General features: G+C 33.6%; 1 long non-coding RNA gene across 2 annotated transcripts; it reads left to right on the forward strand.

Annotated features, from left to right (window-relative positions):
- Window positions 1-1,115: 1,115 nt before the first annotated feature.
- Window positions 1,116-12,438, forward strand: LOC143070494 (uncharacterized). Of its 2 annotated transcripts, XR_012976547.1 has the most exons (6): window positions 1,116-1,370; window positions 3,809-4,004; window positions 5,633-5,792; window positions 11,076-11,281; window positions 11,559-11,621; window positions 12,044-12,438. It is a non-coding gene; the product is annotated as an uncharacterized LOC143070494 (long non-coding RNA). The 2 variants fall into 2 exon arrangements; XR_012976548.1 differs by lacking the exon at window positions 11,559-11,621 and having other exon boundaries at window positions 1,119-1,370; window positions 12,044-12,437.
- The last annotated feature ends 1,453 nt before the right edge of the window (window positions 12,439-13,891 follow it).

The following is a 13,891-nucleotide window of genomic DNA, read 5'->3' on the forward strand; positions in this document are numbered from 1 at the left end:
TGCTTGGAGATGTACTTGAACAGTATCAACATGTGGTAAATTAAATACAATTATTTACATCTGTATTATACTCCTAGAAACAAACGATTAGGTGAATAAAGGAATCAACCGAAAAGCTTAGTATTTGCTTATAACCTAATATGTAGTTCCCAAAAAAGTAATTATCTTGTGCTTTCGTAGCTTATTTTTCAAACACCAAGATATTGGATAATGCTACCTACTTGTCTCTTATATGAAAAAAGTTAACCAAAGTCTTCCTTATCCACGATTTCCATCTGTCAAGACCAACTACAGAACTGATATAGTCATTCCTCTTACAGAGTTTATCGTATCTACACGAAACAAAGTATGTTTTATATGCAGAATTGCATAAATGGTATGATGTTATCGTAATTTTGGTCCTTTCCAGTACCAACTTATTGATAATATCTATTCAGTCTATTGTTAGATTTTTATTTTCAGATGTTCACTTATTTTCGATACCCCACTCTATTGTGTCTTTCTTGAGAGAACTAAGAAATGTTAGCACTGTCTAACAACTACTTTGCCATCCCATCTCCTACTTCATGCTTATTTTTGTCGTCATATAGTTGGTTAATTATGGATCCTAATGTCAGTTGTATATATGTAAAGAACTATCAATGTCATCGCGGGGCCTGGGATTACGGCCCATTGAACGTTTTGACCTTGCTCCTTGTACTTTGTCGTTGTAACACACCAAAAACAGAGGGTTCAAAATATCTGTACGGAATTTTATATATTGTTTGATTTTCTTGTATCTGTGTTGAATGCATGTGAATATGAAGCAAGTCCTGATATATTATATGAAAAAATTTCCTAAAATATTTCTTAACATTTTGGAATTTTGGATCCTCAATGCTCTTCAACTTGTGTTTTTTTTTCTTTTGAACTTTTTTATTTCGATATTCAATGATGGGTATGTTATAGACAACATAATACGCATTGTAACTATGATACGTTAAATTTTATACATCTGATCTGGTCAGTTGTTGAAAATTAAACGTTTGTCTTCTGTTTGCACCATATAAGTTATATTTCTTTTATAGGTTTTGAAAGAACCGAAATTTCCTACAGAATTAACAGATTTCAATGAAACAAAAACTCTGTTAAGGCGTTCTTTGTTGTATAGAGTAAAGAGTTACTTGTACAACTTTTGGACCATTCTTGATGTAACATCATACATCCTGACAGTAACTGCTATCTTAATTCGCTTTTTTAAGCCAACCACCACAAATAATCTAACAAGACGATTTTACAGTCTCAGTCTGTTTACAATGTACATGAGATTTCTTCATATCATATTGGTAGAAAGAAAACTAGGACCAAAAATTATCATGATCAAGGAAATGGTACGTATCTTTATCTCATATATTGGATTGGTTTTTGTTTTCACTTCAACACAACATACTACATGTATATGTATCAACATAAGAAACGATTCCTTGAGTAAAGACCTCCTTTAGACGGACATACATATATTTTGAATTAAACATGATACTGATAGTTTAAAAGTTATCAACTCTCCCAAATTGTGGCGTAACAACACAGCATTGAGTGATGAACATATCAATGGTAACTAGAACACACCCGCGAAATCGCGGGCATTCAGAGCGTAGTTTAAAGTATGTAAAGTGTTGTTGGAAGAATTTTGTAAAATATTGAATGACTGGAGAATTTCAGCAAAAGTATCATAAGTCATAGGTTATTTGGGACAGGAAAATGCTTCTTTTTTTTTTAATCCCTCCTTTATTTCCAAAAATCCCAATTTTTGGTTTTCTATCAATTTCAATATGAACATAGTTTTCATTTAGTATGTTATGAACATTTAAGTAAGGAGTCTGTAATTCAGTGGTTGTCGTTTGTTTATGTGTTACATATTTGTTTTTCGTTCACTTTTTGTACATAAATAAGGCCGCTAGTTTTCTGGTTTGAATTGTTTTACATTGTCAGTTCGGGGCCTTTTGAAGCTGAGTATGCGGTATGGGCTTTAATTAAGGTCGTACGGTGACCTGTAGTTGTTAATTTCTGTGTCATATTGGTCTCTTGTGGAGAGTTGTCTCAACATGGCAATCATACCACATCTTCTTTTTTTTTTTGTAATCAATGAATTTTGTAAAAGATTAAATGACTGGAGAATTTCAGAAAAGGTATCAAAAGTTCACATGAATATTTTTAACGCTTATCTGTATATTATGAACATTCATTACTATATAAATATAGTGTATTTACTTTCAATTCCAAGTTTACTAATCGATCCATGGTGGTCATTGATATAGTATACAGACCCTCTCTATTTAATAAACTCTGTGACTGCCGTGGATAGTAAACTTGAAAATGATAGCAGATAGAATTCTGAAAATACACTTTATTCTTTGTATATGTATGTTCAAAGTATACAGAAAAACGCAAACCGGAAGTCTAATCTAACTTAAAATTTTGTCCAATGACGGGACAATATCCGGATGCTTTTTTTCTCGTTTTTCTCCCAAAATAACTCAATCTGAATAATCATATGAATGGATGACAAATGCGACTATGCACTGTACCTATAGGACACAGAGGCGTGTTGATTAATTTATTGTGGAAAGGAGAGAAGCGACACCAAAAATGAGGTCTTCTCGTTTAATAGTATAGATATGTATGACACATTAGATATACAAAATAAAAAATCAATTAGAATAACGATTTCAACCCTGCCCCTCCAACACACACAGAACTAACAAAAACACTACAGATCTCATCGAACAGTAATCGCGGTTTCTGAAAGCCAGTTTAATAGAAACCTGACGGTAAAGCTGATGTCCAAGAGAAGTTTACGTACGACTGTTCCGTCATCTGAAATTTTCCAAACACGATCCCGCCTCCAAATGAGATTGAATACGTCTGATTTTAATGCAATACTTCCTATCAAATCTTTATGAATTTCCCTACAGTAGACTTTTTTACTTGAATATGGAAGTCATCCACTTGGAATATATTTGTGCAAAGGAAACAATCTGTTGTTAAATTTTATTTTTATACGTATGCAACGAGAAAAAATTTATCTTCTATCATTTGAAAAAAAAGATTGAGGTATCGAAATTGAAATATTATTGATACCATCATAATTTGTTTATAAAATTTTAACTGTTTGACATGACTCTTTTCTGTTTGGCCCTTCAAAAGTAACAAAAAAGCAGGCATTTGCTTTAATCTCTGTTACAAAAACTCTATGTTTTGATTTTGTAAAGGTATAATCGATTTTGTGGTGTGTAAATGCACTTGATGAGGCCCTGACGTGCTCATCAGGATTGTTAAAAGGGGGAGGGGCTGATAAGCCAACGTTGAGTTGGATACTTATAAAAAGTAAATTACTTTCTTCATTATGAGGGACCTGGGCAGACAAAAGAGGGAACAGTATGTATATTTCATTATAAAACGTTAACGTTATATCGATTGGCGAACAGCAATCTCGCGTTATTCGGAAATTAACCTTCATTTCAAAATGAATTGCTTCAGCGTTCCCTACATATGTAATTCGATCAACGGTTTTAAACCCCAATAAATTTACAAAAAGAAGCTTTTAAATCTCAACTTTATTTTAGAGACAGTCCAATTGCTATTGAATTCTGTATTTTCTACTTTCTTACAGAATTTTAAAACGAAATTCATGTAATTGAACATTTTCACAGTTATCCAAAGAATGTAAAACATATTGATATCATTTCAGAATATTTCAATAAATATCAATTTAAAAAAAAATCTTTTTCACTGTATGACATTTTTTTGAAATATTATTATTTATCAGGTAAAAGAACTGCTGAGATTTATAGGAATTCTGTTGGTATTTATGGTGGGAGTCGGTGTGCTTTACCATGCAAATATGTATCCAAAGCACGAGGATATGTGGAATCCAGCTGGATGGACATACTGGAGAATATGGAAGATCATGTATATACCTTACTGGCAAATATATGGATTTAATTTCTTGGATTCTTTTGATGGTAATTTTTTTTTATCTCATGGAATTTAATTGTCAATGAAAAATAAATCTGAACATTTGCATAGTTTGATATGAATCCAGATGTTAATGCATGCAAATTTCTGCTACCGTTTAGTTATTACAAATTAATGTAAGTAACGGAATCAATATAAATGCTGTTATCTGTATGCAGTAGCTATATTTAAATTCATCATGGCTACACTTATGTTGATATGTTGATTTAATGAACATGCTGGTGACTAAAAGATTTTGTCAATAATTTTCGTAACTTCATCATTCTAATGAGGATTGAGGAATAGAAATATGGTCACTACAGCTTTGCTTGTGACTGCAATAAAACCATTGAGTACCTTTTGGGTGTGCGATATGTACATGTACGCAATATTCGGTCAGAATGTGTACGTTAAATCCAATACCTCGCTTGACGAGTGGTCCACGCTCTCTGCACGTTAAGAACCATTCCAACAACTATTTGAGGGGGCCGTAGTTGTCAGGATTCCTATAGATTATTAAGTTTCTTTTGTGTGTTCTTAAAAAAATCAATAAATAATTTGCAGATTGTCAACACGATTACTTCGCATGGTCTTTATTTTGTTTTATCATTAAATTGGATTCAATTAAACTATCAGCTTCTGTAATTGTTAGCAAAACTTTGTTTCCTGTTTTGTACACACAGCAAATTTAACCTGAAACATATTGTGTTATGCCTGTTGTTTTTACATCATCAGTTGTAAACTCAGCTGCAAATTAAGATAGCTCGTTTAGCTATCAAGGAATAGTATACAATGTATGTGTAGACGTGTTTTAGTAAATATATTCGTTACAACATATAAAAAAGAAGATGTGGTATGATTGCCAATGAGACAACTGTCCACAAGAGACCAAATGACACAGACATTAACAACTATAGGTCACCGTACGGCCTTCAACAATGAGCAAAGCCCATACCGCATAGTCAGCATAGGCGGATTTAGGGGGGGGGGGGGCCAGAGGGCCCGGGCCCCCCTTTTTGGGAAAAAATTTGGTTGCTTATATAGGGAATCACTGAAGCGTGACTGGAGCGGGCCCCCTCTTAGGGCAGTCAGTGGGCCCCCACTTATGAAAATTTCTGGATCCGCCACTGGTCAGATATAAAAGGCCCCGATAAGACAATGTAAAACAATTCAAACGAGAAAACTAACGGCCTTATTTATATAAAAAAATGAACGAAAAACAAATATGTAACACATAAACAAACGACAACCACTGAATTACAGGCTCCTGACTAGGGACAGGCACAAACTTAAATAATGTGGCGGTGTTAAACATGTTAGCGGGATCCCAACCCTCCCCTAACCTGGGAAAGTGGTATAACAGTACAACATAAGAACGAACTATAAAAATCAGTTGAAAAGGGCTTAACTCATCAGATGGAAACAAATACAAGTGGACGTGGCCGGATACTTGTACATCACGACAAAAAAATACAGCAGGAACAGATTTGAGAGTACTCGCACAGTTTATTCTATTTCTAAATAAATTGCCCATTGTTAACATGTAACGTACAATGGAAAGCAATATATACATGTCAACGGTAATAAATCAGATACAATTGAATGGTAAAGAAGTGTATTTAACGAATCATTTCAGCGAATAGTACAACACCATGTACCACTATACAGAGCGAATGGGAGAGTAACCCAGACATAGAACGGTGTAATCGGTATGACTGGGTACTCATTGTGATTGCTGCCTTTTATATGTTGATTTCGAACCTTCTTCTCGTCAACCTTGTGATTGCTCTATTCAGGTTTGTATTTGTTAAAGATAGAGAAGCAAAAGATACCAAAGGTATTTTCAAACTCTTAACACATGACATGGGTAAAATCTCTTTGTTCTTACTGTGCTATAATCTTAATAATGCACAGCTAAGGTGTGCATTAACTACCTCAGATAACTGCACAGTTCAAATCTGTTCTTACCTTTAGGGGCGTTACCTGGATTCTGAAAGGGGTGTTACATGTATTTTATAAAATTAATAAATATCAACGATTGTAGCGAGACTAAAAATGTTACGTTGTCTCCAATTCAAGGATGAACAACCTATTCGCCCCCCCCCCCCAAAAAAAAATCCAAAAAAATCCGCCATTTGACTTGAAGTTACAAAAAAGTAGTTTAATTAAACACTTTGTACAAACATCGTAGTTTCAAAATAATTGTGTTTTAACGTCACTTTTAAGCGCAACATTTCGGCTATTTCGTGGCGCCCAGTTTTTATTAGTAGAGGGAGCCGAAGTGCCCGGAGAAAACCCCACACCTTTGATAGGAATACTGACAGTCCTAATCGATTGAAATTGGAGTCGAATACTCCCGCACGGGGGGAGTTCGCCCTCAAACCCTCAGTGTTGACTAGTGATTACAGTAAAAAAAAACTACTTAGACGTCTTGGCAAACCAGGCCTCTGATGAAAAAAGAAAAGTTTCTCCTTCCTTTTTTATTATCTAAAATGGGACATAACATATTTTATTTTATTTCGTGTATACAATGTAAATCTTAAATCAGTGTTTTAAAGTCAGAACAGATAATATTTTTTTTACTAGTTTCTGCCAAACAAAGAAATCATGTATTTAAGAAAATTTAAATAAATAAAATCTGATTTGAATAAGTTTTAGACTCAATGAAATTCATTACGATTTTTGGCATATTAATTCATATAAAGGGACTCTTTGGGTATCGAATTATTTGGGGTCGGAAAATCGGGGGGTGGGGGGGGGGGGTGGGGGGGGGGATGGTGTTAAAGATTGGAAAGAGAATCATTATTTCTGTTTATTCAACATTTTAAATTTATGTACTAACATCGTCCTCGGTTTATCTTTCTCTAAACATATCATTAAGGAAAGAAAAGAAATCAATCTTTACTCAATAACACCGATTTGAATCGTCACTGAAATTTTTGAATAAATTTAACAGAAACGATAGAAAAAAAAATACAATTAAATCGCAAATAATGTAACAATTTAAGAAGAAGCCTGAATATAAAAATTGTTTAAAACTTACCAACCTCTTACTATATAAAGCCTCATTTTCCCCTTTCTTTACTGTACAAGAAACTTCCATAGGAGTCGTGGATTGCGGAAGTTCGTCCGTATATTTCTAAAACGTTCTCGTAAATTGATGGCGTCATGTGTTAAAACAGTTATTGGCCAATCAAATCGGTATATTGGATTTAATCTGCACGCTCGTGTGACCCTTTAACCCGAACTCCTACGTCGTTCAGGTTAATCAGGGTCACCCAAGCTGTGCAGATTAAATCCAATATACCGACTTGCTAGGTCAATAACTATTACATAATTTGAAAACAAACTAATAATGCCATACCAAAAATGAAAAACGATCAAATGACAAACGGTATACGAAACGCAACAAAGAAAACAGAAAACCGAACAATACGAATCAAGCCAAAACTGGGGGTGATATCAACTTACCAACACAAGGAATCTATTAAACAACAGTTCCAAGTGGGGAAGTCAGTTACCTCTTCGTAAGTGTTACAGACGTCATCAAGACTATGTTGACTGTTATAGACTGATGATAACGGATATGTTATGTATGTCGTAACTACAATCCAATACCCCTTTTCCGTGTGTAATCTACCAAATCAGACATATTATCGGGTTTGTAATAGACCTTTTCAACAACTCTCGACACCGACTAATGACACCTACAGTTTACAGGTAAAATGGAGGGATCGTTTCAAATACAGAAACGGTCTGCTAATCACTATACGCATATAAATTCGATTTGGCGGTTATATATAGCTACAGAAGATATATCAAACAAAAAATATGAATAGATGTATTTCTCTGTAATTTTACGTTATTTCACGTTCAATTGAGTTAAAAAATACTGAAATCATTCCGCATCCTGATCATCTTTCTCTTCAAGTTTAAGATTTTGCCGCATGCCAATAACGATAAAACTTGTATCTGGATATGTTTTTCTGAAAATTTATGAGAACTTATGAAAAATAATTACTGGACTGTCGTCCGTACGTTACACAATTGTAAACACGGTGAGTTGGTGTTTTCCAACCGATCTCAACTTTACCCAATGCACATATTCAATTTCGGGGGGGGGGGGGGGCTTCATTGTTAACGCTGATATACTTCCTTGGTGAATTTGGGGGGGGGGGGGGGGCTGCGTTGTTAACGCTGATATACTTCCTTGATGAATTGGGGGGATGTAATTATACCCCCGCTTTAAAAAAGGGGGGTATACTGTTTTACCTCTGTCTGTCAGTCCGTCCGTCCATCAGTCCGTCCGTCAGTCAGTCCGTCCCATGAAAATTTCGTCACATTTTTCTCAATAACTACACATCCACCCGTTCTGTAATTTGGTATCAACATTTATATATGTCAGCCACACCGTGTGATGCGTTTTCAGATTCATCACTTGACAACTTCCTGTTTACCGAACACTTGTCTGATTTTACACATGATAGCCAAGTTGAAAATTTTCGTCACATTTTTCTCAGGAACTACAATACAAGGATTTCTGAAATTTGGTTTCAGGATTTATATAAGTCAGCTATACCGTGTGATGCGTTTTCAGATTCATCACTCGACAACTTGCTGTTTACCGAACACTTGTATGATTTTACACATGATAGCCAATTTGAAAATTTTCGTCACATTTTTCTCAGGAACTACAATACAAGGATTTCTGAAGAAATTTGGTTTCAGGATTTATATAAGTCAGCTATACCGTGTGATGCGTTTTCAGATTCATCACTTGACAACTTCCTGTTTACCGAACACTTGTATGATTTTACACATGATAACCAAGTTAAAAATTTTCGTCACATTTTTCTCAGGAACTACAATACAAGGATTTCTGAAATTTGGTTTCAGGATTTTTATAAGTCAGCTATACCGTGTGATGCGTTTTCAGATTCATCACTCGACAACTTCCTGTTTACCGAACACTTGCATATTTTTACACTATTAATATTATCCACTTGCGGCGGGGGTATCATCAGTGAGCAGTAGCTCGCAGTTTCACTTGTTAACTTCTCTTTCAGATTAAAATCATTTAAGCATTACATACCTGCGTATGGAATTAATATTTCAACACGTTATTTACTGAAGAGTTTGTTGTCTTTGGACAGTGCTAAGCAGGGATTTGGACTCCAATGACTTAGGTTATCCCTCGTCTAGTTATATGGACGTCCTCACGAACTGATGGACCGATATAATTTTACGTGTCCCGAAAAACAACATACGTTGTCACTTTATCGTAGAGTCATTCCCCAGTTCTCGCAAATGACCTCTCTGTTTCTTATAAGAAGCGGAAAATTCTTAGCAGTGAAGTTTAACTGGGTCCGTGTTGATCAAATATATATATGTTACACTGTCATTGCTATATTTTGTTTTGTTGTCAACGGGTCAGAAATCGTTTCTCTATTTCTCTTTTGGGTTTACATAGCTTTGGTTTTGTAGTCTTTTCTATGTTTGTGTACAGTTTGTTCATCTATGACCATACATAAGGTAGGTTTTGGATCCAATTAGACTAGTTAAACCTCGTTGCATGTTTTGTGCGCCTGAACCAAGTCCTTAAAATGTTGGTAATTTGAAATTTAATAAATTATGTGATATTTTGACATTACGATTTCTCAATTATATTTGATTCCTTTTTATCGATCAGAGACCGCTGTTTTATTTTTTATTTTTTTTTATTTCTAATTTTTTTGTTTACCGTAACATGAATCCTTTCCTTCATTCTAAATTAAAAAAATCCATGTCATTTGAACTCTGTTAGAAAGTTGTATCATTGCTAATCAAGTAAATTTCACACAATAAATCAATAGTGATCGAAACTATTATTTCAAGTCTTATATTTGAGATGACCCCTCACTTCTTACCTGTCGTAGTCGTGCTCAACTGTAGGCGTGGACAAATGTTGAAAAGGTCAATTAACATTAGCAACACGACGGATGTCACATGTGGAGCAGGACCTGCTTATCCTTTGGAGCTTCTGATATAACCCCTAGTTTTTATTGGGAGGGGATGTCCCTGTAGCTCAGTCTTTAGTGTTCTATATTGTGTTTTGCGTACAATTATTTGTTTATTTGTCCTTATCTTTTTTTGCCATGGCATTGTCTGTTTATTTTCGACACATGAGTTTGAAAGGTAGACAGTAGAGAAAGACTAAGCTAAGATCGCTTCGAGTAACCAAAGAATCGTTTAGAGAATAAAACTTTGTAAAACTATCAAATTAATATTATTTCAACTCTTTTGGAAGTACCTACACAGCCAATTTTGCATAGGTACTATTTTTGTACTTAAAATCTGTAGTACTGAAAATTTACTTTTGATATTAAGTAATTATATTTCTTTACTAATTATTGTACTATGTATGTACCTGTATTTTACAGTACTTGATTTGTACCTAAAATTTTGGTACAGAAGTTATACCAAAAGCGATCACAATATTCCATGTTTGAAAATCATAATTTTAAGAGATATGAAATAAACATGCTATCAAAATGCTGAAAATGTAACGTTGTAACCAAAAATATGTAGTACTTAAATTTTCCAGTACAAATCAAGTACTGTAAAATACAGGTACCTAAATATTACAATAATAAAGTAACAAAATAGTACTGAATATTAGAAGTAGATTTCCAGTACTACAGATTTTTGGTACAGACATAGTACCTATGCAAAAGTAGCTGTGTATCAAAACAATCTAAGGGTATTCCCCTTCTATCAAATCTCAAATGGAACAACAGAGCCAGAACGTATATATACATTGTACAAAGAAACATTTTACTAATACTACTAAGTAAAGATTTATTTTTTAATCATTTTATTTTTTCATATCTATGAGATTTTTCAGTTGCCTTACGCCCTTAAAATTACCAAATACTGTATTCTACTGTTGTGGTGTATACCAATATATTACTGTATGCGTTCAAGATTTGCTTGTTGACATTATTAAATTTTGTGTTACTTTTTTTTTTTACCGTTAATGCAAAACTTAACGTACCAGAAGAAACTATTTATATAAAGTGGAGATATTTTATTCATTTCAGCTTTCGGTTTAGACGGGTCCAAGAAAACTCCGGGAAATTGTGGCGATATTTGAGATATGAAGTTATAATGGACTATCGTACCATAATACCTGCGCCTTTGAACCTACTTATAAGACCGATTTTGTCATGCATGTCGATTTATCGTAAATTAAAGAGATGCAGGCATACATTTTGTAGGAACGATATTAATAGTCAGGAAACCAACGGTGAGTTTATATGTATATATTGTTTTAGATTTTTTCAAGTTGAAAATCACTGGGTCGTTTTTAAAACCGTCTTTAGAAGAGGTATTTTACCAAAAAAGACCTAAATAGCAAAATCTATTTAAGAAAGAAGTTGCAACCACAGTTTCTATATAAATTTTGAATTTATAAACGGATAGTTTCAAATGATTGATTGTTTGCTACTGAACGTCCAGTGAAATTATTTCATGCATGTTCAAGATCAAGACGAGAACCAATTAATTATAAGTCTAATTTGTAGGTGAGGTAACAGAGGACGTTTCGGACGAAATCAGGGAAACATGGGCTACCACTGAAAATAGAGGTATATTGTATATATATAGAAAGACATTTTTTCTTGCAACAGGACACGATTTGCAAGAATTCTTGACGTGCAGTCAGCATAGCCTGCCCCTGATCTGTGAAAATATTTTTTTTCGTAAAAAAACTAATTTCTTAAGAAAACTCTGTTTATTGTTAGTAATTTTTTTCAACTGTGAGAGAAGTGTTCATGAGATTGTTTGTTCAATTTATGTCTAGGGTAGACGATCGTTAATGAAACTAGGGGGTGATGACGATTTTAGTGCCTAACTTTCTAAGATCAAAGAACATATTAAAATATTTTGTTATTCGCAAAAGATAATATGGTTGCGTTGTTTTAAGTGATATCTTTACTGATAGTATAATGATGTAGGTAAATGATGTCTGTAAAACTTAAATTTTCGATATATATTTGTATTGTTTCAGGTGAAACGGAAGACGACACACAAAGGAAAAACAAATTAAATAAAATAAACACACTTCAGTCAATCCATGCAGTTAATTGCGTATTGGAAATATAAAAGGTTGCATGCGAAAATGAGTATCTAAAATTTGAATGTTATGTGGAAACTTTAAACTTTATTTAAGCAAACATAAAATGCTGGTTTCTTTTGGGCTTAAAATGGGCGACCAAACTAAATTGTGCATGCAACGTGCGATGATTTTTGAATCCTATAAGACAACGGAAAAGCACCGCAAAGCTTCAACCAGGAAATTTCTATTTGTTACTTATTTTATTATCATTACAATGTGGATGATGAGTAATTAATAAAATTAGTAACGGCAAATGTTGATGAGTGACATAATTGTAAACTTTATTTGAAAATAAAATATTTATTTACAAAACTATCAATTAATCATAATGCCACACTTATGTTGAATATTTATTGACATACAATGTGTTTATGTTTATATACCACAACTTCCTTTGTTTGTGTTGTTTGAAGAATAGCTAAGAATCAAAGGGGGTATTTCTACCTTATTTTCTTGCTACATGGTTCTTTTGCTAGAAATAGTTTGTTTCAGATACTTGTAAAGAGAAAGTTTATAAACGATTGGGTAAAACCTGCAAGTAGGGGCTCGGGATGCCGATGGGGACATTAAAGTATTGTGATTTCATGTCGATACATTTGATTGCTCAGTATTCTCGACGAGGAACGATTTTTTTCTTCATAGTTTACTATTGCAATGAAGACAGAATTGCAAACTCCTTCTAACGCTTTGGAAATGAGATTACTGTATTTCATATGTATGAGCATAAACTTAAGTTATACAAGTGATGAAACTATACTCATGCATCTTATTAGACAATGACTTTTATAATTTTGATATTCTTGTCTTTCATTTTTCCTAATGTGCTTTGTCTATTTATGTTTTTGTGTTTGTTTGGTACATATGACGTGACTCTGTACTTATGCATCCTGTACTTATGCTATTGTTAGTTTTTGTATTCTGTTCTTTAATTTTTGCAAATGTGTTTTATCTATATGCCTTTGTTTGCTTCTTTGTGACATATTTGTTTGTTTTTATAGTGATAAGGATTGTAGCAAGATGTTGACTACTGTACCCCTGTTTGTGAAAATTTTTGCCTATTGTGTCTGTTTATTTTGTTCAAACATCGTTGTCGATCTTTAAAAGGAATTTGATTAGACTGTCATGCAGGTGAGAGAATTAGCTAGCTACAAAACCAGTTTTAATCCACCATTGTCTACATAATAAAATGTCTGTACCAAGTCAGGAATAAGAAAATTATTATTCATTTGTTTGATGTGTTTCAGCTTTTGATTTTGCCTTTCGATTAGGGTCATTCCGCTTTTGACTTTTTCTCGCAGTTGAGTATTTTTGTGATGCTACATTTTTTCATCAACAACATCAAAGTAACAAGTTGATTTGTTTTTTTGAACTCTTGAATATAAAGGAAGGATAAGGATATCTTTGTAAGAAATGAATATATAGAAAAAAGTTATATAATAGAAGGAGATAAAGTATGATTACCAATAAGAAAACTATCAAATGGAAAACAAATTATGTAGACGATGGCAACTACAGGTCACCTCACGGTTATAAAATGAAAACCCATACTGCATAAGTCATAAAAGGCTTGACAAAATTTAAAACAACATGTTCGCTGCGCATTATAATCTTATGTTTACATTCAAACGCAAATTAAAGATCGAAGTTTGGAAAAAAGGTAAAATTATTGTAGACAAATATACTTTTTGAGTGATTGTCTGCCTGTCTCCCAGCAGCAAATATCAGGACGATAATAAATCT

This window comes from Mytilus galloprovincialis, chromosome 4 (assembly GCF_965363235.1).
Source record: "Mytilus galloprovincialis chromosome 4, xbMytGall1.hap1.1, whole genome shotgun sequence".
Lineage (NCBI taxonomy): Eukaryota > Metazoa > Mollusca > Bivalvia > Mytilida > Mytilidae > Mytilus > Mytilus galloprovincialis.